Source organism: Acinonyx jubatus, chromosome E4, assembly GCF_027475565.1.
Source record: "Acinonyx jubatus isolate Ajub_Pintada_27869175 chromosome E4, VMU_Ajub_asm_v1.0, whole genome shotgun sequence".
Taxonomy (NCBI): Eukaryota; Metazoa; Chordata; class Mammalia; order Carnivora; family Felidae; genus Acinonyx; species Acinonyx jubatus.
In genome coordinates this window covers 21570045-21597590 of record NC_069395.1, presented here as the reverse complement: position 1 = coordinate 21597590, position 27546 = coordinate 21570045, and the positions used below count along the sequence as shown (strand labels likewise).

General features: G+C 37.5%; 1 long non-coding RNA gene across 2 annotated transcripts in view; it reads right to left on the bottom strand.

The window, feature by feature from the left end:
* LOC128313079 (uncharacterized) overlaps positions 1 to 27546 on the bottom strand; it is a 549707-nt gene that overhangs the window by 366339 nt on the left and 155822 nt on the right. For both annotated transcript variants that reach the window (XR_008293246.1, XR_008293245.1), the window contains exon 5: positions 24670 to 24826. This is a non-coding gene — a long non-coding RNA (uncharacterized LOC128313079). The remainder of the gene's footprint in view (positions 1 to 24669; positions 24827 to 27546) is intronic.

The following is a 27546-nucleotide window of genomic DNA, read 5'->3' as shown; positions in this document are numbered from 1 at the left end:
ATTTCATTCTGACAAATAAAAACCCTAAGCCATTGGTACGATTTACTATAACAAGCAGCTTTGTATCATACCTATCTGTTCACTCCATCCAAATCTCCATTTGAAAGGTAAGTCATAGGACTTAGAAGTCTGTATATATGTCCATGAACAGATATATATGCGCCCTTTGTTTTGTGTTCAAGATCTTGGATATACTAGACAGAAAACTTTTTATTGCCACCTTTTTTTTTTAATTTTTTTTTTAACGTTTATTTATTTTTTTTGGGACAGAGAGAGACAGAGCATGAGCGGGGGAGGAGCAGGGAGAGAGGGAGACACAGAATCGGAAACAGGCTCCAAGCTCCGAGCCATCAGCCCACAGCCTGACGCGGGGCTCGCACTCACGGACCGCGAGATCGTGACCTGGCTGAAGTCGGACGCTTAACCAACTGCGCCACTCAGGCACCCCATATTGCCACCTTTTTAATGAAACACACTGGAATCCCAGATCTCTTTTAATCCTCTTAAAGTGAAAAAAGAAAATGTCTCTATATATAAACAGATCTGGATTTCACAAAGCACTATTATAAAAATATGAGATCTAGCACAGTAGCAAGAAAAAAAAAGAAAAGTAAGAGGTACTGGAGATCAGAAGTAATGATTATTTTACATCTATGACAATTCTAACATCCTCTCAGGAAAGGACTCAGTATTATCAAGTTTTGTTTTGTTTTGTTTTGTTTTTACATGAGGTTGTGACACACAACATGACATAAAATTGGTAACAGATATGCATATCCTATGCCTAAAATGTGGGTTTCGTTAGGGAGCGAATGCTGCAGCTCGGTGGTGTGGGGGTGTATATTTGGGCGTTAGCCCCACAAAAAGCCAGCCTGCGCGACATCTTCTCCAGCCTTAAAGCCGTACAGCTGGGCAGCCAGGCACCTAGGTGACCACTAACAAAATGGCCACTCGCGTGTCCTCTATGTAACAAGTCCTAGGCTGGATGCTATAGTGATCCAGAGACTTGGACATAATAAAATGCAAATTATACATTCCCTAGGAGCCACACAGATAAAGGCATTTGGGAGAAAAGAGTACCTCTTTCAGTTGGGAAGATCAAAAAAAGCTCTGAGTTAACTAAACTTACCATGGCAATCATGTTGCACTATACACATACATCAAATTATGATGGTGTACATCTTAAATACAATGCTGTATGTCATTTAGAGCTCAATAAAACTGGAGAAAAAAAATGCTCTGGGGAAGAGATAACTTTTAACTGACTCTGAAGGATATACAGGATTTAAAAATACATCAATGAGGGTAAAACAGCATCATGGGCAGAGAAAATATGTAAAAGTGGGGATTATAAGAGTATCTATTTTATAATAAATGAGAGGGTCAGATAAGATCCTTTCCAAAGTAAGAAGCTATTTTCCCAAAATCTGATTTTATTATATTATTATTAGTCAGCTGAAATGGTAAGGTGGACCCACCAAGTTCAAAGACTTGATAATTCCAATAATTTTCCAGTTTGTTCACAGGACCTTCGGAGCCCTGTTTAGGGGAAGCCCTATTGAAAGAGAACCACAAACCTTTGTTGAGAGATCCAAAGGACTTCCAAGAGCTTGAATACATACTGCTAAAATGCATTAATTTTCATAACAGTTTATAAATTTAACACAACTCCAATAGACATTTTTTAAATTGACAAAATGTTCTAAAATTATTCTGAAAAGATAAAAGGGCAAGGATTTAAAATTTTTGAAAAAAAATAAGAAATTTTTAACACTTAAACTTGTGGAGTCAAGAATAACAAGGCTCTATATAATAGGGACATTTAAAAGTACTTAATTGAAGAGAATAGAAAAAAAAATTTAAGACCAACAGAGCTAACTAATCTGTATTTGGTGAATATAACAAGTCAAATAATTTGAGAAGAAAATGTACTTATCAATAAGTTTGGTTACATCAATGGGATCCCACCAGATGCATCAACTTCAGAAAACACTTTGTGGTTTGCAGCTGATCTAAAGCAAAATCTATTAGAAGCTTCACTGAAATAAACAAGTTCTGGCTGGAGAGCAAGAGCTCCCAACCAGTGTCAACACAGGCAATCTCCAGACAGCTTAGAGCATTCTGGACCAGAATATGGGCATGTATTCTCTGCAAGCACAAGCCCAGTAGTAACCCAAGATGCTAGAGAAAAACAAAGCCCCACATAAAAAGGAAAGATAAATAATTTTAAAGCAAAATACAGAGCTGCAGGTATTGTTGAAAACAACTTTGGCAAACAAGATCCCAGGAAATATTTATTTGTCTAGGGATCATACGGCCAACTCTTGGGTAGTCCACAAGGACTACGATAATGAGAAATAATGCAAATTCCTCAAAAATATTATATGGTGCTTTTATATTGCCCAGTTTTTCCCTCTCCCCTCTATCCACAATCTGAGTCCCCTTAGGGGCAGGTATCGTGTCTGTTCATTCTTGTTTCTCCACCACAGGAAAGAACCTGTTGCATGATTGGAAATTAATCAAGACTTAATAAACATGTGAATTAACCTTTAAGTTTATGAGATCTCTGTTTTTACAATATTCTCCACCAAATCTTTATTTTCTTATTAATTTTTTCCAATACGAACACTTTCTTTTTTGGTCTTATGGCTTCACACCTCCCACAGAGTACACGAATGATGGCTTGCAGAACTGGTTGATGTAAATCACCATGTTTTGTGATTTAAGCCAACAATGCACACTTCCTCTTCTGGGTTTTATAGTGGTTAACAAACCTAAGCTATTTCAAATTACTTACATAAAAATTATACTGCTAATTTTTGAAGTAAAAAATATTAAGCTCTATCTCCAATAAAAACAAAACTCTTTAAGAACTGAGAGACATAAATTAGTTTTCTCATATTCTGTTCACACTAATGCTCCCAAAAGATAAGTTTTTTTTAACATGAGTCTTTTTAGTGAAAAGAATACATTTCAAAAACACTAGCTTTCCTCTGAAGAAGCACAGAAAACTAGTAATATTTAATAATTGCCATGGAAAGCTATAGCCTCACAGTGCAACTCCAGCAACCCCTGCTCCCTTTCCCTGTGATTCCAGAATTGTGTCTCTCTTCACTTGATTTATTCACTACCATATCAAAGACCTATGATAATTCTTACTCCTCCAGAGCTCTGAGAGAATAGCAGAAACATTATACTTCAAAGAACCCTGCTGCAAAACCACAGAGCCACCACAGAAGCAGTCAGATCTTTATTTCCCTTTTAGGGTGACTGATAAGAGAGCAAGATTATAATAACGGCTAACCATTCTAAAGTGCCTACCATGTATCAGATACTGCTCTTACTCTCGCTATATATACACAGTTCATACACACACACATATACATACACACATTTATATGAATGCATAATATACAGTTTATACAGACACACACGTGTGTGTGTGTGTGTTCCACTTAATCCTCAAAACAACCCTACAAGACTTTTGTCATCATTGCCTTCATTTTATGGATAAGGAAATTGAAGTACATAGAATAAGATCGTTGAGTTAATAATTGGCCATGACTGGGATATGGTTACTGTGATCCCAGACCTGACACTATTAACACAAGGCTCTACTGCCTTACTGGGGCAACCATTCAACCATCCAGTCTTTTACACCAAAGCAAAAAGATCATTTTCCCCTGTCCCTTTTTCAAAAAAATTTAACATTTCCTTACTTTTGAGAGATAGAAAGAGAGCATGAGCAGGGGAGGAGCAGAAAGAGGGAGACACAGAATCTGAAGCAGGCTCCAGACTCTGAGCTGTCAGCACAGGGCCCGACACAGGGCTCGAACCCATCAACAGCAAGATCATGACCTGAGCTGAGGCCAAACGCTTAACTGGATGGGCCACCCAGGCACCCCTCCTCTGTCCTTCCTTAATGTATGCACATTTGATCCAGGAATTGAGGTTTTCCTATTTTTAGATGGTTAAGTGGTTGAGGATTATCTCTCCCATCAAAATGATATTCCCCATGTGGTTATGTTGAATAAACATTAACAGCAAATTTTCTTCAGGTAAACTTGAGCTTTCACAAAAATAGCTGATCTCCATAAAAAACCACCTTTAAGTGGTTTCAGTCACATCAGGTACAACTAGATATTTAAAGTGTCCCATTACAATCCGAGGGATGAAGTCTTTTTGACCAAGGCTTTATCTCCTCATCTGCTCTTATTCAATCCCATTAGTAATTAGATGATTTCCTTATCAAGCTCAGGGCCTGGTCAAATCAGAGTCATTTCTACATTATTTCCTGTCCAAAAGCAAACTTGGCTCTTGTTCTAACAGCTAGGCTTATTGCATCTTCACCATCATTCACCAGCCAGTAATTTCCACAGGTCTTTGTTAAGAAGAGTAAAAAACAAAACAAAACAAAACAAAAACAAAAACATGACACCCATAAAGCCTATAGGGAAATAATGGTTCTAAAATACACACACACACACACACACACACACACACACACACACACACAAAGTTGCTTTTTAATATGAAATCAAAGTACGCAGCCAATCTGCATGTTCTGTACACTTCATTCCTTTTTTATGCCCATTTTTGCCTCTACATGTTTGGTGAATTACTACTGTTGGTCACACATTGTATTAGGTACCATCTTAGGGAATACCGAAGGAAACAAAGTTCCCTAACCTTTTGAAATGTACATTCTATGGGAGCAGACAGCAAACAAACTCATAAATAAATACGTAAGCAAGCTGATTGCAGGTAGTAATAAGTGCTATGAAGGATATAAACAGTGTGATGTGACAGAAAATGAGAACCAATGACTGAGGAGGGAAGGCAGGATGTAGGGTGGCAGAGCATAGATGGGGTCAGCCTTACTCAGAAGGGACCCTTTTAATTGCAATATGAAGGGTGAAAAGGACGCAGCCATTGGAAGGGCTGGGAAACCATATTCTAGGCATTGCCTCATTTATACCTCCACGTGATCCAGTGAAATAAGCATTTTAGAGAAAGGGACACATTTCATAGTCAAAAACATTAAGTTTTTTAAATGATTTACCCAAAGGTACCCACCAATGTACCTATGAAAGATGTGGTAGGAATCAGGACTCAAGACCACCAGGCCAGGGCTCTCTTATCAATTCTCAATAATAAAATATCTGCCTACAATAAAATTCATGTTACTTTTCTACGTGTGGTTTTCCAGATGATTTAAGAAAAAAAATGAATGACTCAAAAGGTTATTTTATCCCTTGAATAACTACACTCAAAGCCTGAATCATCCTATAAATGATTTGTGGGGACTTACCATTGGACAATCAATAAAAAACAGTATGACAAAAACATAACTCTTGGTTTTAGAAGGTCCAATTTCTGCTATCTTATTAATTCTATTTGCTTTGTACTAATGAGTGTTCAATAGGCTATAGTATAACAAGAAATAACATGTATTTTAAATACTTAAATGCAGTCATTGTTATTATATCTAATGTATGGGAAATGTAATATGAAGTAACTACTTAAATGTATAAATGTTATGTTTGTAAACATAATGTATTTCATAAATGGTTTTAAAAAAAGCCAAAATAATGAATTCCTAGCATGCTAGGTAGGACCACTTTCAACTCACTGGTGAAGTAAGTATGCGTTTCTGAGAACCTTCAAATTGTATCTTCAAATACTTGAACAATGAGAACACAGAGTTTCAAAATTTGTAAACTGATATTTATCCTTCACCTGCCACCACCCCACCCCACCCCACCCCCGTGCACACAAATATACATACTAACTATACCTACAAACTTCCTTCTTAAAGTCTAAAGTCTAAACTATTTTGCTACCCTCAAAAAAGGACGAAGAAAAGAGAGGACAGGCCGGCTCATGACTTTTGTGTCGTTGCAAAAATGAGAAATGTAGGAAACAGCTACAAGTGTTCAACACATAATACAAAACTTGTAAAAGTGGGGGGGGGGGGTTGTGCTTCGATGAGAGAAAAGGGGAAAATGATAAGTATAGAGGCATTCTTGAGGACAAAGGGGCCCTTAACATCCACCCAACGAAGGCACTTGGACCCTAAGAGAATCACTCGGAATCTGTCTGCTACCTGAATTTAGATTACGGTCACAATACACTAGTGGAGTTCTATTTTTCTCTAAGTACTCCCAAGTCGTTCTCTTCTCCATCCTCTTGATCCTAAGGATTTTAAAGTTCTACATTTTGATAACTTCCATTTTAGTTCAAGTGAGTAAAAGTATTGAAATAAGGTGTGTAGAAGAATTTAACATATTTCTTTAATGGTAGACTCACTTTCAGTACATTTCAGTGTCAACCAAAGAAGGGTCTATGTAGTGAATTTTAGAGGTTTAGCACCTGCTCTCCCCAAACTAGCTGAAGGTTTTCAGTAAGACCCTGGGGAAATCCCCCCCCCCCCGCCCCCGGCACTGACCACAGAAAATCAAATTCGCAGTACATAGATAACATGTAGTTGGGTCTGAGGTTTGAGAACAATCAGTTTGATACATGGAATGTACTTAAGAGAAATCTGGATTCAAATCTTTATTGTGACACTCATACATGTGTAACCTTGTAAAACAAGTAAAATAAAGATGTTCTTTGACCTTCAATTTCCTCATTTGTAAACATTAAGCAATACCCCAATCTTGCAGGGTTATTTCTATGGTAAAATGCTCTATCGTAGCAAAAACATTAGGATTAGTCTTAAAAATAACACTTCAGTTGTCCAAAAGTGATTCTCATTTTTCTTTTAGCAGTTGGGGAGAAAAGAGTTAATGCACCTGGTTTAATATCAATTCACTGTGCTTAACTATCAGAAGTCCCTGGGGAAGAGCAAAGAAAGCAGATGATCTCATCTAATCTCTTTGTCAAGAGGATAACTGGACCTTGAAGCAAATACCGGAATGATATTAGCTATGAGGAAGGATCTTATCTATTGAATGTTCTTAACAGGATATCCATGGTCGTGAACTGCTTATATAAAATAAGTCTAGCATTGATGGATTCATGAGAAATGAGTCCTTGGTGTAAGTCACTTAAGTTAGGGTCCTAGATATTTGATTTGTCACAGGACCCACTGTCCCATCTTCCATCACCCATCCCTCAACTTTTGAAAATATACAACATTAAGGTAGAGCTAGGTTAGGTAAGGTAAAACTCAACAAGGCACATTAATTAACTGGATTTTGGTCTACATTTGACTCTAGAAATGGACTGTAATATACATCCATTAGCTCAGTGTGCCTTTTTTCAATATTTACAGATATTTTGAACAGTACTTTGTACAGATGTTGAAAAGAAGACATTCCTATAAGCTGTCCAGGCATGTTAATTTTTTGTTTAGAATTTTTGGGTTTTTTAAAAGAAAATTTTCAACAACTACAATGCAATGATCTGCTTTATAAAAATATTTTGGAAATTACGATTCATGGACAAAAACATCCATGGATTTCCATGCATTAATTGTGACCATTTCCTAAGAGACCGGAGTCCTAAAGCCTATGGAACTATGGAAGGATTTAACATTTCTCTGGGTCCATTTTCTAACTGAAACCAAAAGAAAAAAATTTCTGCCCCAAATTTCTAACTTCACAAGGATGCTTTAGAGTCTCCTGATGACAGATTATAATAAAATATTTTAACACGTCAGTGATCACTATACAAAAACAATGTGAGCCACAGAATGAATAACGGCAATTACTAAAAGCACTCTACTGATTTATACACTTTTCTTACATATATTATTTAATTCTCTAAATAGGCCAAAAGATAGGTATAATTATCTACATTTTGCAGATGAGTAAATTAGGTTCAGTGGGGACAGCTGGCTAATCCCAAATCCTATATTAAGGAATATGAAAGAGAGACCTAAAATAGTATCAACTGAGTAATATTAGAAGATCTAAGAAGAGGGTTTTGGAATCATCAGGAATTGTGAAAGGTCTGAGATTTTATTCTACGTTAAAGCTACGGAGTTAGCCTGTCATAGTTCCATGGTTGCTGGTAGGATAGAAGACTCCTGGGTCAAAGACAAGAGACAGCTTATCACTGCAATAGCAGTAGCCAGAATGTCAGCATTTGCACTATTTCCCCAAGTTCCAATTCCAACAGAGCAATACAAAGGGGCTCAGGTGACATGTGTTCACCCAGTGGGTTGTATTCACAGCACTGACGTTAGTGAACCATTCATAAAGGACACTGAGAATGCCTATCCTTTGCACCAGGAGGAGACACTATATGCATCTCCTAAGGCTGCTGACTACAGAAATATGAAAAGATAGTCCAGAACAAAGGATGTCAGTGCCTCACGAGGCATGAAGAAATGTGAGACTCCCACGGAGAATTGTTTCCCAGTGATGTATTACTTGTTTCACAGTCCCTTTCTATTTGCTGACAGTAATTAAATGTAACGAAAAGCAAACACAGGTGGCAGCAACAAAATGGCAGAGATCTTGAACCATTCTGCAGCTCTTCAGGCCTCCACATGCAACTGATAACACGCAACCATTTTCCACGCTGGGATTTATGCGGTGTTTAAAACGTGATTAATAATCATATGATAAAATGAAGAGTAATCTGAGAACTCTATCCTTGTGAGAATGTTCATGGAAATTGATTATAAGATACAGAGGATACAAGCTAAATTAAAATATCAGCTTTTAGATACCATGACATTAGCATCTTTTTCACGCCCCCATTTGACATTCTTTTTTTTTAACCAGAGTATTAAAACAAGTTTTAAATGACAGAATTTTCCAGTTAAAATCAACTATGATTTCTCTTTACTAGGATGACTGTTGCTAAAGCATCACACTGAGAGGCTGTCTCAACTTGCTGTATAACTTCTGTATCAGAAGAAATTCTCATGGAGTTTAAATGAAACAACCTTGACTTAGCCATAATTAATCTATTTGATATGTTCCTTTTACTTTCTGTGAGCAAGTAACAAAAGAGCTCTAATTGACTAAAATTATAAATGCAATGCTGATATAAAATAACCATTAGCAGATATGTGGCCTATTTATAATTCTGCTAAAGCTGCCAACATTACCCTAATTCTTAGTATCAAATGACCAGATTAGTAGATGACTTTTTACAGCTGATGGCACATTAAATGGTTATGATTAGAAGAAAAAAAATTTCAAACCTAGTGTCCTAGTTGGATTGTTTTACAGACTCTGCCCCTCTGGCACACTGTGGCTTTTCTATTATTAGTTTAAGTCCTTACAGATATATTTTTTAATAATTCCAGAAAACACTAATTTTAAAGTTCTGCTCATTGACTTAGAGGCTTTTAAAAATGTGAACATAATATTGCAGCACAATGGTCTTTCTACCTAAAGTGTTAGGGTCTTAGTAGGTGACCAGGATATTAGTCAGCTGGATATTAGACCAGCTTGATATCAGTGCCTTCTATCTCTTAGCCCCAGATTTCTTCAATTGCTGTGGTGTCCCCACTTTCCTTGGAGGTTCATTTCACTGAATTGTGATATTTGCGTATCTAAAGGTCTCTTTTAAAGGCATCCTCTCTCTCTGTACACTTAGTCACCAGTAGGTTCATAAAAGAATGAGGCATGTCAATTTTAAAAGTGGTAAACTTTGAGTAAAAGGCAGGAGAAAGCAGACATATGGTGGACTCCTTCTTTCCTTTCCATCAATTACCTATGTAGATAAATCTGCAGGAATCCACAATCAAGACCCCATTTCACAGAGACCAGGGAGAAAGGAACAGGTTCCTCTGTGAAATTAATATATACCCTCTAACCTCCCTACAGTCTTAGTAGGGATGAACAGACATGTAACTGCAGTAACAGAAAAATAAGTAACACGACCCGGGTCAACGGACTATGCCATGGATTCTCAACTGGAAACAACCATAGCTACACCAATGCAGCAATCCAGAAACTGATCGAGCAGGCAGAGAAGCAGTTTCGGGGATCCAACAGAGAACATTTGGTAGGATTTCTAATAGTGTGAAAACCATGAGAAGAAACAAAACTGCATGAAGCCTCAGGATCAATGTGTGCATAAAACAAATGCATTCTTAGCACAGATATAACCTATGTATCCTCTTTTTCTATATGTGGTTTCCTCACTTAATGGTTTTTAACTGGAAGTTATGTATATTAGGAACATGCCATCTCATCCTGTACTTCTAATTGTTTCAGAATAACAACACATATTTTTTGGCATTATCTGTGTGCCAGGCCCTCTCATTCATGCCTCACAACAGTACTAAGAAATAAATGCCACTACAATTATCCCCAACTTTATGGATAAAGAAATCAAGACATGAGGATATTTAGTAAATTTCCCCAAATCATAAAATTAGTGGATGGTATTGGCTGGGATTCAAAACCAACCAGTCTGTCTGCAAAGTCTATCACTTAATCGCTGAAAGTGTTCCCCGTTTAGGGAATATTTACAAATAAGAACATATCCCAGGTCAATAGCTCACAGAGCTGATTACTTCAGAAAATTATTAGCATATGCACAGTCCGACATGCTACAGAGCTATAAATAGGTGTTCGTATGTATACCTGGTATGTGAATTTATTTAAGAGCAAAGGATGGAATTTATTTGTGCCCACAATATCCAGGCACCACAAGGACTTCGTAAAGAAGCAAAAGCTTTAAGAAAATTCTTCTTTCAGTATGTAAATATCAAGTATTTTTCTTTACAAACTTTTTAATACACCGAAGATGTATTGCTGTTCCCAAGACACACACATTTGTACACACATATATCCTGCACCTGGTACACTGGAATAATGTCAACTGTGTTTGCTTCAATAATTACCTTCAACAAACACATGTAGTGATTTTATCTGAATGTCAGCTCCCACATGACACTTTCCTTGTCTAGCTAAGGCCTTGAGGAAATAAATTAATGGATCAAAACCTGGGAAAATTCTAATCCAGCTCTTGCAACATTAAGGAGATCCAGAATTTCTAAGATTTCCCCAGAGGTACTACATTTCTTCTTTTCAAGTAACACTAATAAAAAGGCAGTTAAATCATACAAGAAAACAGTCATTAGAAATAACATGTTACATACCCAAAAACCAGTAGGAAATTATTACTACAGTGGAAATCGACCACTTTTTATCTGTTAACTTTACAAAATACAGATGTCTGCGTCCTCTCCTAGAGATTCTGATTTCATTAGCCTTGGTGTGGCTTAGGTAGTCAGGATGTTTTACAGCCCCTGGGCACTTCTGTCTAATCCAGGTTGAGAATTACTGCTCTTAAAGGAATACTTGACTTGTGTGAAAATTCAACCTTAAGGCCTACGCAGATCATTAGCTATTGTACTTGGGAGTCAGGGGTCATGTAGAAAGTTGGCTGAATAGTACTTATGGACCATGATCATGACTAATAAATGAGGGCTTAATATTTTCAGGTTCTTACCCACCTGGTTAACATTATGTAAGAGCTCGGATGATGTAGGTTCCCTTGACTTTACTACAAATATAAGCATAAAGAATCCAACCAGAAAACCTATAACTCATGTTAATTCCTCTCAGTGAGCCCCCCACTGCAAACATTACATGACAGAAGCAAAAGCTTTAAATGTGGCAGGATCTGCAGTTACCCCTATGACCTCAACTTCTACTTCCCCTTTCTTCACAGTGTATGTGCTATGGCCAATCCAAATGTAGGAGAAATTCCCCTCCAACTCATGCCACTTCATGACTCCATGCCTTTGCATAAACAATCCCCTATGGACTGGTGAGAAGTTTGCAAAGTAGTTATGAATATGTGTGTTTTTACTAGTTAAAATTTACCAGCACTTATTATTATAAATGGTGTTCACCTTAGGATGGACCCTAATACCCAAAGAGAAGAAGAGGTTGCATGACCTGGGACCCAGGCAGACACAGATTCCAGGAAGCTGTAATTACACCACCTGGATTACACAACTTCCTCCCACCTGTGCCAAAGAGAGGCCGGATGGTTTGGATACTAATCTTCTCTGATTTGGCACCACTTCCACCTATAGGCTAATGTCCAAAATGAGTGAAATAACCCCACCTAATTGTAAGTAGGGTGGGAAGTGAGACACGAGGTATGTTAAACAATTGAGCATCACCACATTAATTAGTGATGCTTTTACAAGACTAGAGGAGGGGGTTCTGCATGTGTTTTACAGTCCACAATTAAAAAGCTAAATTGATTTCACTTAGGTCAATTAGGACTATAATTCACCACCAGCTCTCTATATGCTATAATCCCAAACACAGAAACATACTATTTGGGGGATAACTTGCAATAACATTTGGCTGATTATGAAATTATTTATGATTAGATTATGTTAAGAGGGCCAAGGTTCCAGGGCGCCTGGGTGGCTCAGTTGGCTGAGCATCTGACTTTGGCTCAGGTCACAATCTCCCAGTTCGTGAGCTCTAGCCCTGCATCAAGATCACTGCTGTCAGCTCAGGACCTGCTTTGGATCCTCTGTCCTAGTCTCTCTGCGCCTCTCCCCCACTGGCACTCTCTCAAAAATAAGTAAGACATTAAGAAAAGAAAAAAAAAAAAGACCAATATTCTAATTTAGTCACAATGTGATCCAGTAGTTTCATATACTGCACCTCTAATGCCAGCTAACCTAGTTTATACCCAGCATCTGATAATAATGACACAGCCTGACTGACACAGTCATTATATATATTATATATATATATATATATAATATATATATATATATATATATATATATATAATGGTTTCATTATAACCATCTCAGTATCGTTACCCAACACTTAAAGTATATGCTCTATTGTAATGTTTTTTTTTAACCAGGATGCTTATACTCATTGATCCAATTATTTTGTTGTCAATTTCTGCTTTCAGGAAATTCATTCCAGAGCTTTTCATTATTCACCCATTACTTTATCTGTTTGGACTATTTTTCATACAGGAAAAGTACTCTAAAAATACTCTTTTCCTTTCTGAAATATGTTTATAAAACTGGAAATCTAGGCTTAACGAATGCCTGCATATATAACTTAGTTCTAAATAGTTGACACCAGATCTTTTCAAAGTAAAAGGTGTGGAGATTAATACATTTCAGTATTCTAAAACCACCTTAAGTTGTTCACCACAAACAGTAGTACTCAACAGTTATATGAAACAAATATTGCAACTTTTCCTACATAGTTATTCAGATTAGCCATTGAGATTACAGATATTAAATAAATTTTTGATTTACTGGCATATATAAACTATGTGTAAAGTAAATTAACTCATTATTAATTGAAACATTTCACTGATTTTAATGTAAAATTTTCTGTGGCCAGTGCACATTTTATGGACTCAAATTTTAAATAACTTGGTGCCATGCTTTATGGAAAATTCATGGATTGATTAGTTTCCATACAAAACAGGTTTCTGATGAGGAAACAAAAAAATAATTTTTTCCTTAATGCACAAAAGCATTAGAATATGGAAAAAGACTATTCTTCCCAAATACCAATGTACTACTGCCAATGTTAAGTGTAATATATTTACCCTACTTATAGCTAGATAGGTTTTTTAATTTTTTAATGTTTATTTTTAAGAGAAAGAGAGACAGTGCACATGCACAGTGGAGGAAGGGAGGGAGGGAGGGAGAGAGAGACAGAATCCAAAGCAGGCTCCAGGCTCCAAGCTGTCAACACAGAGCCCAACACAGGGCTTGAACTCACGAACCGTAAGATCATGACCTGAGCCGAAGTAGGATGCTTAACCGACTGAGCCACTGAGGCATCCCTATATATTTTTAATTTTTGGAATGTTTTCCCTCAAGAGTCTTAATACAAAAATATCCCTTTGATTAATTACATCAACCAATAAGGTGGCATTTTCCAAAGTACTGAGGTTGTATAGTGATTTTGTTTAATGCAGATATGTGTCCTGAATGGTGATTCAGTTTAGTATGTGGATGATAAAAGGGACAGAAATTAAATAGGCTTCATAAAGCCCCTAAAGTTATCTTCTGCAACCTGAATAGAAGACTGTTATAGAGTGAAAGGTCATGGTCTCTTTGAACTCAAGGGAGAATAAAGTATCACCTCCAAAGAATTTTAATCCTCTGATTTACTATATGATCTACACTCAACATGCCAGCATAAACTATGAATTCTTCCATAATTAAACTCAAATTTAATTAAACTTTCTAATTTGAGTAGTAAAACAGCACCTTCTTTCAGAGGTAGGCCTTGATTTGCATGCTCCTTCACACTGACATTACTTGCTATTCCATGGCAGGTGTACAGTTTCTTTCAACTTGTCCTAGCTGAAATCTGACTCTCCTCTGCATCCCTCCCTGTCCAACTCACATCCCATAGTCCTCAAGATCTCATGTCAATGATGGTATACTCCTTTTTCCCCCTCTCATCTTCTGAGTCATGTAGGGTCTTGTAATCCACTGTAAGCTGTTTCAAGTGAATCAAGGAGGCACTGGAGACTTGGATAGAGGAATGAAATGATGGAACTTGTTTTAAAAAGATAACTCTGGGGGCAACTGAGTAGCTCAGTCAGTTAAGCATCTGACCTCAGCTCAAGTCATGATGTCGGGTTTCATGGGTTCAAGCTCCACGTGCGGCTCTGTGCTGACAGCTCAGAGCCTGAAGCCTGCTTCAAACTCTGTGTCTCCCTCTCTCTTTGCCCCTCCCCCGCTTGTGTGCTCACTTGAGCATGCTCTCTCTCCTAAACAAACATTTAAAGAAATTTAAAAGAAACGTAACTCCAACTACAATGTTGAGAACAGACTGAAGGGATGGAGGAGTGGCACCAGGAAAACAACACAATGTTGCAGTAACTCTGGTGAGAAAGGATGCTACCAGGGTGGTAACAGTAGAGGTGATAAAGACAGGTTAGATTCTAAACTTATTTTGAAGATTAAGCCACCAAGATATTTTGACTAAGTATATGAAGTATGAGAAAAAGACAAAACCCAAGGATGACTCCAGCTTTCCGATATGAGCAACTTAAAATAAAAAAGGAATTGCCACCATTGAGTTTAGAAGGCTCAGGTAGAGACTTGGGGAGAGGGAGATTAAGGATTTGGTTTGAAATCTACAATATTACGATGGATATGTCTATTATATTTCTAGGTGGACATGCAGGCAATGGTCATAGGACATTGGAATACAAGAAAGATGTCTGGACTGATATAAATTTGGGATATAAAGGATTTTTAAGGATTAACTAACACTACTATATAGTCCCACCTAAGACGCTACTCCCTTACACCTTGAATTACTTATAAGATACATCTTAATAATGTAGCCATCATTAAATTAAATGAGAAATGTTAGAATTAGCCTAATTGCTTCAATCAAGCCCTTTTAAATGTTTTACTTATTTACTTTGAGAGAGAGAAGGCATGTGCGTACCAGTGGGGGAGGGGCAGAGACAGAGGGAGACAGAGAGGATCCCAAGCAGGCTCTGCGCTGTAAGCACAGGCCCGACATGGCGCTCCATCCCATGAACCATGAGATCATGACTGAGCCAAAATCCAGAGTCATCACTTAGCCAGCCGAGCCACCGAGGCACCCTGAATCAAGCACTTTTAAACAGAAAATAAACATGGTCTATCAACTACAGTGAAAAAATTAAAAGTAAAACCACGACGACAACAACAACAACAAAAACAACAACAGCAAAACATCTAGTTGATCTCAGTTGAGCTTGCCTATGGCTCTCTTTCATCAGAGGCCAAAACCGGGCACAACTTAACAGTAAGTAATTTTTGGTTTTTTTATTTTTTTTTTTTTAACATTTATTTATTTTTGAGACAGAGAGAGACAGAGCATGAATGGGGGGAGGGTCAGAGAGAGAGGGAGACACAGAATCGGAAGCAGGCTGCAGGCTCGGAGCTGTCAGCACAGAGCCTGATGCGGGACTCGAACTCGTGAACCACAAGATCATGACCTGAGCAGAAGTCGGACACTTAACCGACTGAGCCACCCAGGCGCCCCAGTAAGTAATTTTTAATTCACTGCATTAGGTCTCTTCAGTCATTTGCATGAAATAAAAATCCAGATTGATCTTGAAGAGCCAACACGTGTGATCTGGCAGTGCATCTGGACAATCAGTATTTGGAAATTATACGTTTAACTTGACCAACTGAGACTCTTAAGGCAAGTAACTCAGGCTCAAAGGTAGCATTGCTTAAGAAACATTTAATTTTTGAACTTAAAGGTCCTTTATTATTTATTAATGCTATATTACAGTGTTTCCTCATTGCTAGTTAGAGGGGGAAATTTACCCTATCGTACTTTAATGTTTATTAAAACCACTTTATATAACTCCTCTCTCTCTCCCCTCCAAAGTAGAACAGGCAAGAGAATCCTAAGTCACTCTCAAATACCAAATGAAATTAAGAAGAGGAAAATAAAGAAAACTATTTTCTTTTAATAATACGTGATTATTTACAATTGGTAAGTAATTAAATGAAATAAAATCAATTCTTTTCTGGCATGAAAAATACTATGCCTATTTTGACAAACAACATCAGAAAATATCCTTTGAAGTAGAGAAATATTCAGAGAACATTCAACAAAATATCAAAAATACAGACTGTGCTCTTAAAAGGTCATTCATGTTTTGAGGAAACAAACAAAAAAAAAAAAAAAACCCTGATAAACAACAAAATGGACAACATTCCAAATGGCAAAATTAGATCTAGAGGTCTTGTACTTTTCCCCAGTCACAGTTCAGAACAGAATGTGAAATGAAAATATTACTATATTAGAAAATTTTGTATTTGCCAGTGATTCAAAGTAATGAAAAGGCTAAATCTGGCCAACTGACAGATCTTGCTTTTATTAGAGTATTCTGGTTTGGTAAATTGGAATTTGAGGCAGTTTATCTTCAATGCAATAATACCAGGTTATATGGAAAAATAATAAAAAGCACTGTTTCTACTTTACTGTGAGCAATTTACTTTTGGGGGCTAAATAACTTGCTTCACATGAATTATGCAGTACCCATTGTCTTATTGGTATAATGGAAGAAGACAATCACCACCACAGGATTAACTGATTCCGGGAAGCAAAGGACATTTCCTTCGGGATTTCAAGAAGGGCAGAGCATGTTTTAGCCATGTTGATTTTGCACAGCCTAAAATGTGTGGCCATTTGATTATTGTAAAATATGTTTGAAAAAGAAAAAATACAACAGAGTTTCAGGAGGTACAATTGCTCACAAACTACAAACTCGGGTGGGCAAAATTATATTTTTCTTTCCTATAACTGAACTTAATTTCTTCCTGACTTTTCATTTCCCCAGAGAGAAGGAAACTTTCTCTAGTCACATCCAGATAAATCTGGCTGTTTTATTACCTGAAGTTTAAACTCAGTAAGCTTGAGGTCTTCCTTCTCCTGCTCTTCCTGGGGGGAAAGGGGTGTGGATGGGAGGGAGGAGGGCTGGTATGGGGTCAGTGTGGTATATCCACTTCTTAGTTTTGATCTATCCTGGCCTTTCATCACTGAGATGTATGATCATTCCATCACGGTATGTTCAATCACACTGTCACAGTTGTACTCATATCCACATCTACCATTCAGGTGCCTGCATTCTCCTGTGCAAGAATCCACAGAGGATGGTCTGTCCACCACCTGGGCTCCACTTACCCAACCCATGTTTCCATCTATGCCTGTATCCTTGTGTCATGCCTGTGAACCTTCCTCAGACCACCAGCTCTAAGCATCATATCCATGCCTCCCTAGGCACATGAAATAATATTTAAGTGTTCTTTGTCCCCTACTAGGGTATTCTAAAGCTGCCTTCAGTCCCATCTGCCTAGCTACTCCATATAGTCATCTCTATCCTGCTCTTTCCACCTAGAGTGGTAGAAGTCTTTTTCTACCATACTTACGGTTTCCTAGGTAACCATGGCATAATGTAAGCTCTAATACTCTCCTCTTTTCTCAATCCCCATGACCTGAAGAGATCAATCATCTTCTCCCAGAGGTTTGGAGGTGAATGTAGAGCAACCTATACCAACATCTAACTCTCTTACTTAATAGCCAAACTTTCCCCCCTTTACCATTAATTTACAGGCCCTTCTCTAGTCTCATTCCACCAATATATTCTTCTTCCAATGTATTTCTTTCTTACACCTGGTTTCAGGCTTTAATGTGAACAGCCAATGTTTTAACATCAAGTTCTACAGTTTCCCCAAAGAACCTTTCCATCCTCTCAGTTGGGACATGTTGTTCAAATGGAGTACAATCATTGAATTTCAAGACCTGGTCTTCATGGATTTTACAATAATCCAAAAAAAAAGTCACAAAAATAAAGACACTGTTATATAATGTGAATAATGTTATAGAGGTAGATGATCCTAATCCCACGTTGGATCTAAAAGATTCTCTAACAGTGTTATGAGAGCTGAAGAGTGAATATGAGTTAACCTGGTAAAATGGTGAACCAAGTGATGAGGACAGGAACCTTCTTGGCAGAGGGAGCTCCCATTAAGACAAGGATAGCTGCCATGCAGAGAACAGGGGAAAAGAGAAGCCAGATGGGGTTGGAGACTCATGCGGATCAGAAGACACAATGCCCAGTAGGAAGAGGTAGCCACTGAAAAGTTTTATCCAGGAGAGTGACATGATCAGATTTTCATTTAGTTTAAAAAAAAAAAAAAAAAACCTCTGGCTACAATATGGAGACACTGGTTAATACAAAATGCAATCCTTGCCAGCCCTGCTTCTCCACCTCCAAAATAAATACAATAATATGAAGGGTTTATTATAGAAGTCAATAAAATGCTGTAAAAGTAATAATGGCATAATGCTTGACACAGAGTCAATATTTATAAGTGTTGCTACAATGATCAACAAGGTTTCATAAAATTAAAAATCCAGATTATCACAGTGCATTAACAAAGAAAGATAATCAGCTTTGTAGCCAAATATGCATATTTATAATTTTTGACTTGTTGACCATGAATTTAATTACCCCATCTGAAACTACATTTCTTCACACAGAATCAGGGACAATTCCACTTATCTTATAGTATTCTTATGAAATGCATTGACTTGTGAAAAATGGCAAGCACTGGTCTGATACAGTCATTTTGGGCAAAGATTTTGTTTCCCTCTTTCTTCCCAGAAGAATGAACTCTTCAGAAGTTATGTGGCTCATTTATGAAGTTGTATCAGACATCATCCTTGACAAACTGCTGCTTTTTTACACTTGCTGGGAGACTGCAGGTCTGAAAGCATTAATTCTATTTCCAAAAGTACCTAACTTACTGCAAGTTTACATGGTTGGAGAACAGGGCGCATTATAAAGAGGGGAATGGAAGGAGGGAAGAAAATGGAGAAATAGCAAGAGTTATCTCAATTTTAGCAGGAAGACAGTCATCCATCTCAAGCAGAATGGGATGAGCAAAGATTAGAAGAAGTACACAAGTTTTTCGTCTACCCACTTCACGTTTGGCGATGAACAGAAAAACTCCTCAGAGCAGTCTCTGATACACAGCATTTTCAACTTCTATTTCTTGAGAAAAACTGTTTAGATGCTAATTTATGGATGTTTTCAAAGTGTTAACTACTTTCATCTTGCTAGTTTTATGGCCAACATATGCCTCTTCCAGAAAAGAGGGCGAATACTCAAAATCTTCAACAACAAATCTACTTTTCTGAAAGAGACACTGTAATTGAACAAATGGGAATAAATTTAGTCATTTCCATGGCCTTTCCAGTCAGCCCTATCCTCTAACGTATAAATTAGAGCGGCAGATGCGCCGGAAGTTTTCCACGTTGTTTTGTTAAAAGGTGAGCTGCCTGATGCCAGCAATACTGCAAACCGGACAGGGGTGATTTGGCTTTCACAGGTCTGTGGGCCAACACTAAGCATAAGTTAGAAGCAAAAGGCCATTCACCCAGTCACTCAACCATTTGCCCCTGAATTCTCAGAGGCTGCTTAAATTTCACATTAGTTCTAGGAATGTGGGTCAATGCCAGCATCCACAGCTATAAAAAATTGGGGCAAGAGACAGAAGAGACTGTCTAATCCATGTTGTTCATTTTAGCAAAAACACAGAAGTGTTTACCCAAAGATTTAAGTCTAATTTGAGAAAATTTAAGACTAAAACCAAGATAAACTTCCACCAAAACAATTAACCAAGTTCAAGATAATGATGAATTAGTATTTTGCCTTCATAATGTTACTCTGTAATTTTTTAGTATTTTTTTTTCGTTTATTTATCTTGAGAGGGAGAGAGGAGGAGGGACAGAGAGAAAGGGAAAGAGAATCGCAAGCAGGCTCCGCACAGTCAGCACATAGTCCGATGCGGGACTCTAACTCACAAACCATGAGATCATGACCTGAGCTGGAATCAAGAGTCTGAAGGTTAACCAAATGAGCCACCCAGATGCCCCATATTCTGTAATTTTTTAACAACAAACCTCGATGTCAAGAATTATCATTAATATACCCCCAGATCTGAGATTCATCTTTGTTACAAGATATTTTGCATTTCCTGAAATTGAGATGCATCTTACAATTGTTAAGTAGACTTAATACAGTGTCTATTTTTGTCCACCATCCATTAGTCAGGGTGCATTCAAAAAGCACTGAAGTCCAGGAGTCAAGGAAATACAGATTTCTTTTTTATAAATAGAAAAACTGAGGTTCAATAGGAACCATAAAAGTTATCCAACTTCACATACTAATATGTGAAAAAATGAGGCCAAAAAGCATATCCATTTAACATGAAAGCCTTGAGCTGTTCTATTTCCCTCAATCAGCCTGAAAGTTTTAGTCAGTGACAGAGCCCATGTCATCACACAGGACAATGATCTGTTGTTTGCCCAAGACCCATCTCCCCATGCCCTCTACCTACGATTTTTTTAAGGAAAAGGAGGTCCTCAGTGTGTGGGAACCATGTAGTTTGGATGATAGAAGTCAAGGAATACAATCTCATTCATTTAATCACAGTGGTTGCTTCAGAAATGAGGGAAAGCTGATGGAAAAATATGGGTTTCCCCTGGACACAGAGGCAAGTTCAGGTTGAAACAAGCAGGGTGAAATCCAAGAATCTTGACACTAAGTATAGGGAGCAATCACCTTTCTCCTTCTGAATGTGCAAGGCAAAGCATGTAGCCCTGGTTATTGCTGGCAGTCACAATGCAAGCATGAGGGATATCAGTCTGAGATTAAAGCAGACACATGTCTCAGCAGAGCTAAGACAATCAGAAAAACCTGAGCCAAAGCCTAATATTAAACCATGTCTGAAACCTGACTTGGCTCCAGGGATTACAGTGAAAGGACCAACAATTTTCCTTTATTGTTTAAGCCAGTTCAAGGTGAATTTTCTGTTCTTTGCAACCACTGTAAGAATCCTACCTCTTTCACCACAAAGAGTCCAACCTAATGCCAAACCAACATCAAAACCCTATCCCATTCAAAACACAGGTGTTGCCTTTAAGATGACCTACTGCTCAGCAAAACCGCATGCCCCATCTAAGTCCAAGCCCAAACTTGTAACTACACTATCATTCTAATAGCAAATGTGCTAGTAAAACATCAGTTTGTATTCTAGCATGTGACCTATCATTTTAAGTTTATTAACAGTGACCAAATCATCTCTAGTAATGATTTCCTTTATATAACCAACAGCCAATGAATTTACTGAATTTTTATACAAGTTTTACCACTGTATAAGTCAAACTATTTGTTTTATCTTCCAACAAGAGTGAATAGGATTAACTATGGATAAAGTGCTCCTCTGATACCCCACACAGTCTTTTGACTTACTCACTGCCCTTCACCTACTGTCCTTGTATCATTCCTGCTGCTCAGTGATCCTCACAGCTCTACCTAGCTTCACCAGACCCTCAATAATTCCTAATCTTCACCTGAAATTAAAATAGAACCATTTTATGGACTTTTTGGTGGCTCAGTTGGTTGAGCATCGAACTCTTGATTTCAGCCCAGGTCATGATCCCAGGGTTGTAGAATCAAGCCCCACACTGAGCCATAGTCAGCACAGAGCTTCCTTGAGATTCTCTATCTCCCTCTGCTCTTCTCCCTGGCTCACACTTTCTCTCTCCAAAATTTAAAAAAAAAAAAAGAAAAAGAAATATAACTATTTTGTGTTCCACTTGCTCAAAATTTTCTCTTCACTATCACAAGGTGTCAAATTTTACATCAATTTTTAGTATGTGCTAGTAAGTTAATGGAAAACTGTCTCTACTCACTCCCCTTTCAAAACCTTCTCTCACTTTCCCCAATAACGTATACTCATTTTGAGTGACCATTTGAACATAAAAGCAATATGTTGTTTTTCTAATTCCTTAGTGATCTTATTGCTGGAAGTTTTATTTCAGTTACACATTTAAAAAAGCAGACAGAAAACAACATGACTACTTGATTTAATATTTGGAAAGTGGAAGGCCTTATATACACCTCAAATCATACAGTACAAATTACTGTCAATTATTAGAGTCAGCTCTAAAAAAAAAAAAAAGAACTTCTGTTTACATATCTGACTTATAAACTCGGCACCAACTTTTGATCTTCCCTAAAATGGAATTACACATGTGCCTGATGAAGACTTTCAGTTAGCTTTGCTGAGGTAACAACTCCTAAATGTCAATGACTTTTAATGACGAACACTGACCCTACCACAGCCCAACATGATGGCAACTGTGGGCTGTCCATAGCCACTCCAACTCCTGTCAACTCTACTCAGCTGTTTGGCTCTGCTCTAGAGGTATTCTCATTCCAGAACACAGACTGATGGACAGGCTATCAAATATGTGTGAGACATGTTGTTGTTTTTATGGTACAGAGAAACAGCAAAGAGCCAAACACACAATGGTTCATTAAGCTTCTGCCAGAAGGTAGTATAATTTGCATCTCACTGGCCAAACAAGTAGCATAGCCAAGTTTGATTTCAATGGAGAGAAAAAAAATATATGCCTTCTACAGTAGGGGACACTGCAAGTTATATGGAATAAGGGATAATGTGTAATCTCTCAGAGGCAAGCATCAAATAAACCATTGGGACAAAACTACAATCTACCAGAGAAGTTAAAGCAAACCTTTGTTCCTTGCTTATTTAGCTTAGTTTCCTAGGAAAGACTAACTAGTTGCCCCCCCAACCATTTCTCTTTTCCTCCTTGACACAGCTTGGTTACATTTCCCAATCTCTGTTACAGGTCTCATGTTGACCAGGTTCTGGTGAATGAAACATAAGCTGAACAATGTGAGTCATTGGTAGGTATGGCCTTAAAAAAACACTCCCCACATACAACCCTCCATTCTCTTTCATCCAAGGACCTAGCCGAGTACAGGGCCACAAGATGGAAGGAACCAATCTCTGAGTTACTGTTTGGAGAAGAGCTGCCTGAAGAGGTCATGCCAAACCACCGTGGGAGTGAGAAGTAAGTTTTTGTTGTGTTAGGTCACTGAAATTTTAAGATTTTTTTCTCAGGGGGAGCCTATTCTGGCTAACTCAATGCATAAATCTAAAGACCTCTTCATGTTTTCTTTTGATTTTCCTATCTGTTTTAAGGAACTGATCTTTTATTTGTATGTGAGCTACCGTAAATCACTTTTCATCTTCTTTACACATTCTACTTAAGTTAGTAGGCCACCCAAAGAAGGGATTGCCAGATCAAGGGAGAACGTCGACTACATATTCAGGCAACAACTCAAATCTAATACATCCACATGCTATCATGATACCATCCAGAATGACACTAATCTCTCTCTTCAGAACCCTGTGTATAAGTAAAGCCATTTCCTTCCTACCTTAAAATCTTGTTCATTCAACAGCTAATAAGCTAGATTCTCAGGCCAGGGTCTAGTCCAGAAATGTATTTCTCATCTCATGAGGAGGAAGCAGCAGGCCAGGATACAAATCAGCAAGCTATCTCAGGAAACAATAGCTCACATTCCTGGTAAGCCCTCTCACATCAACTAGTTGTACACTTTTGGTTAAGCAATAAATGAAGGATGAGTAGAAACACTTATTTCTTACTCCATCCTCACTAAATCCTTGCAGTGGTATTACCAACATCAGAGCAGTTGAAATAGTCTCTACTCACAGCTTTGTTACGACAATCACATGAGTTAATATTTATAAAGCACTGAAAATAGAAGTAAGCACATAGTAAGTGCTATAATAAGCAGCAATTTTCTAAATTATCCCCATTTTAGAATGAAGGAATTGGAAACTAAGGTACATTTTTACAAGATCAGGTAGCTCATGACCCATACAACTAGAACTCAGACTGAGGTCTTTTAAAGCTTTCAACTCTATACTGTGTATTTTATTTTTTTAGCACATAGGTAAGTACCTAAAACCAGATTTACAGACCAAGTTTGTTGCTGTTGATTCAAAACCAATACTATCTTCCCAATTACCAAATTCCATCTGGCACAAGGTACATGCCAAACTCAAGTCACTATCCTAGAACTGAAAATGTTTTCAACACTAGAGCCTATGAGATGTAACTGTATTTGTATAGTTATGATGACTGGCTCACTCTGACTCCAGAAGATATACTGTCCTTCAGGATCTCTCTGGGCGAAGCTGGGAAGCCCTAAATGAACCATATAATAAAATGAAACCCCTTGGAAGGAAAGTATTTAAAACAAAATGTCAACCTTCACTCCATTCCACAGACAGCACATTAATGAGGTTACCTGCTCAGAGAAAGAGCCCAGTCTTCATTCCTCCTCACTTCAGCAGTTGTCTTCTGGGGAATTTCTGCTCTGCCTCTTGAGGCTCGTAAGTATGTTTCAAAATGAGAAAGTATATCCATTCTTTTTAATATAATGCTTCTCTCCCCCAAGTGTTTTCCTTAGAGAACAATAAATTTCTTATTAGAAATTGAGTCTTGGCATGAGGCTTCTCAATTTGCTAGAAAAAGGAAATATACTATGGAAGTAGCTACTAGAGTAGAGAAAAGCTCTGTCTCCTGGGCCCACGGATTAGCAGAAACCAAGACCTGCCTAAAGGAAATCAGGTAATTAGTCTAATGAAAAACAAAAAAGAAATTCACTCTGGCTCTTTTTGCTGGCCCATCGTGTCAAATATCCTTGAAGTACCCGTATTGGTGGAGGACGTTTACCATCTTCTTACCAAGTGGAAGAAGAGCAATTCTTACTTATTCAGCTCCATCTTTACCCATTTATCTCTTCACCTGAAAACCTCTTCCTAAATTAGGTTTATGCTTCTGGGAAAGCCTGTGCTTTCTCTTCTCTCTTACACAGAGAGTTTCATCTACCCAGGGACTCTCTTCCTGGTCACCTGACAGTTTCTACTCACCAGTGGGTTTTGTCTTAAACATCAATGTCCCCCACCACCCACAACATCTATGCCTAGCTAATGTCTCTATGGCTTTGTCAACAATCTCTCCTCCCTGTAAACTCCAAAAGGACATGGCAATATCCATCCTGCATGTCACATGCAAAGGGCTCATAATAAATATTTACACAATGAACTAGAGTTTAGTTGGTTGATATTATACTCAAACAATGCTTAACATGTGAATGTCATGCAAAGCCACCTGAACTTTGGGACACTTCCAAAATAAAATAAAATAAAATGTTATGGAAATTGTCACTAACCTCAACATTCACTTTGGCAATTTGAAGGGTTCACTCTAAAAATCCGGGCACCAAAAGAGCTGGATATAATTTAAAATTTCCTTAGAAAAGACATAAGAAAAAAAAAAACATGCCTGGTTTTCTATTAATATGTGAATTTTTTTGTACTGCATAATTTTTAAAACTCTGGTTGCAATGGCATGTGGCAGGGAACTCGATGTTTTTATAAATCTTTATCTTCTGGTTACCCGTGTTTCAAAATGCTCAGACTCCCATTTAAATATGTGACCAGTAATTTTGCCTGGTTTCCTATTGTTGTTTTGTACATCCTAGACAATCAATCAAAAATACAATAAAAAAATCTGATTAGAGGGCAAGAAATAACCTTTCATGACAACGTCTAGGCCACATATGATTTGTTTCCTGAAATTGAGGTCCTAAGTGACAATTCTGTTTTTGACCTTGTATTCATTCGAGGTTTTATGTCTGTACTTGTAATGAGTTGCCCAGCCTTGGTCTTTGCCTCTTCTGTTCTGCGGCACGTCATTATCTCTTTCTTGTTTCTTTTCTGTTGTTTCAGTCTATGATTTGCTAGGGCTTGTTCTTTTAAACCACTCGGTTGTTATCTGACACAGATAGCTTTTTTTCTGGGTACTTTCTCTTCACAATTCTACTTCCCACTAACCAGAAAAAAATGTCATCTGAAATATATGGGCCTGTTTTCTTCTCTGATACAGAATATACAGATCCACTAAAAAAATCTTTACTTAACAAAAGCCTGAAAATATTCTTTTAAGTTACCACTAGATTTTCTAAAATTAGTAAACAGACACCACTTAATCTCTAAATATACTGAAATTACTCATTTGTCCACAATAGGGAAGAAAGCACTCCTGTTTTAATAATCTAGTTAATAGCTGTTATAAAGACTAAATGGGTTAATTTATATATATATATATAGAGAGAGAGAGAGAGAGAGAGAAAGAGAGAGAGAGAGAGAGGGAGAGAGACAAGGAGAGAGAGAGAGAGGAGGAGAGAGAGAGAGACTTTTTTTAATTTAAATAATTTCAAACAGGACTGAACATTAATTCATCTATCCCTATGATCCAGAAATCATTCAAGTATCCTGAATTCTCTCAGCTAATTATTGTGAACATCAATAGGCCTTGCACTAAAATATAAAATTCATCTTTTAAATTGAGGCTTTCTGAGATCTGAATTAATGGGACTTGAGTGAAATATAATCCAGACTTTACCACTTTCTACCCAGATTTCATTGCAATAGCTTCCTGATCAACTTATGTAACTTCAGTCTTTCTCTTCACAATGACTTATCTTCCTTACTTTTTCATATTATTTCCCATTCTGCGTCAAAAACTTCCAATAGACCCTAGTTTGTAATGTGTCACGTCCTACCTACTCTGCCCAGTTTTCAAGACCTTCCATTATTGAGTCCCCTATTTCCCAACCTTATTTCCCAATCCTCCTCAAATTAGCTTGTTATATTATAGTTAATTATTTTTTCTAAAAATAATGTGATTTCTTGTAAATAGACTCCCAAACCAGCTCCCTTCTACCTACATTAACTCTCAAAAACAAGGGCATTTCACACGTTTTTTCTCTCCATGGCACCAAATGCATTAATGAGTGGGTAAGAAAGGAGAGAAAACTACATTCCCCATCAACTAGATGCCAGACACATATCCAGGCTTTTGCAAGCCTATTAAATTGAAACATGAAAAGCAGTTAGCAGAGTTCTGTGCTTAAAAGGAGTTCAATAAACATTATTATTACTATGTTATTAATCTTATCCACAATTTGTAAAGAGATACAGATGGGGAAGCAGAGCTCTAAGCTGACACCTTAAAAAATAGTACTGGAATACTAAACCAGAAGGCTTTACTTAACAAATGAACTACAACTCTAAGTGAATTAAATAAAAAGGGATTTTATTACTTCAAACAACAAAGA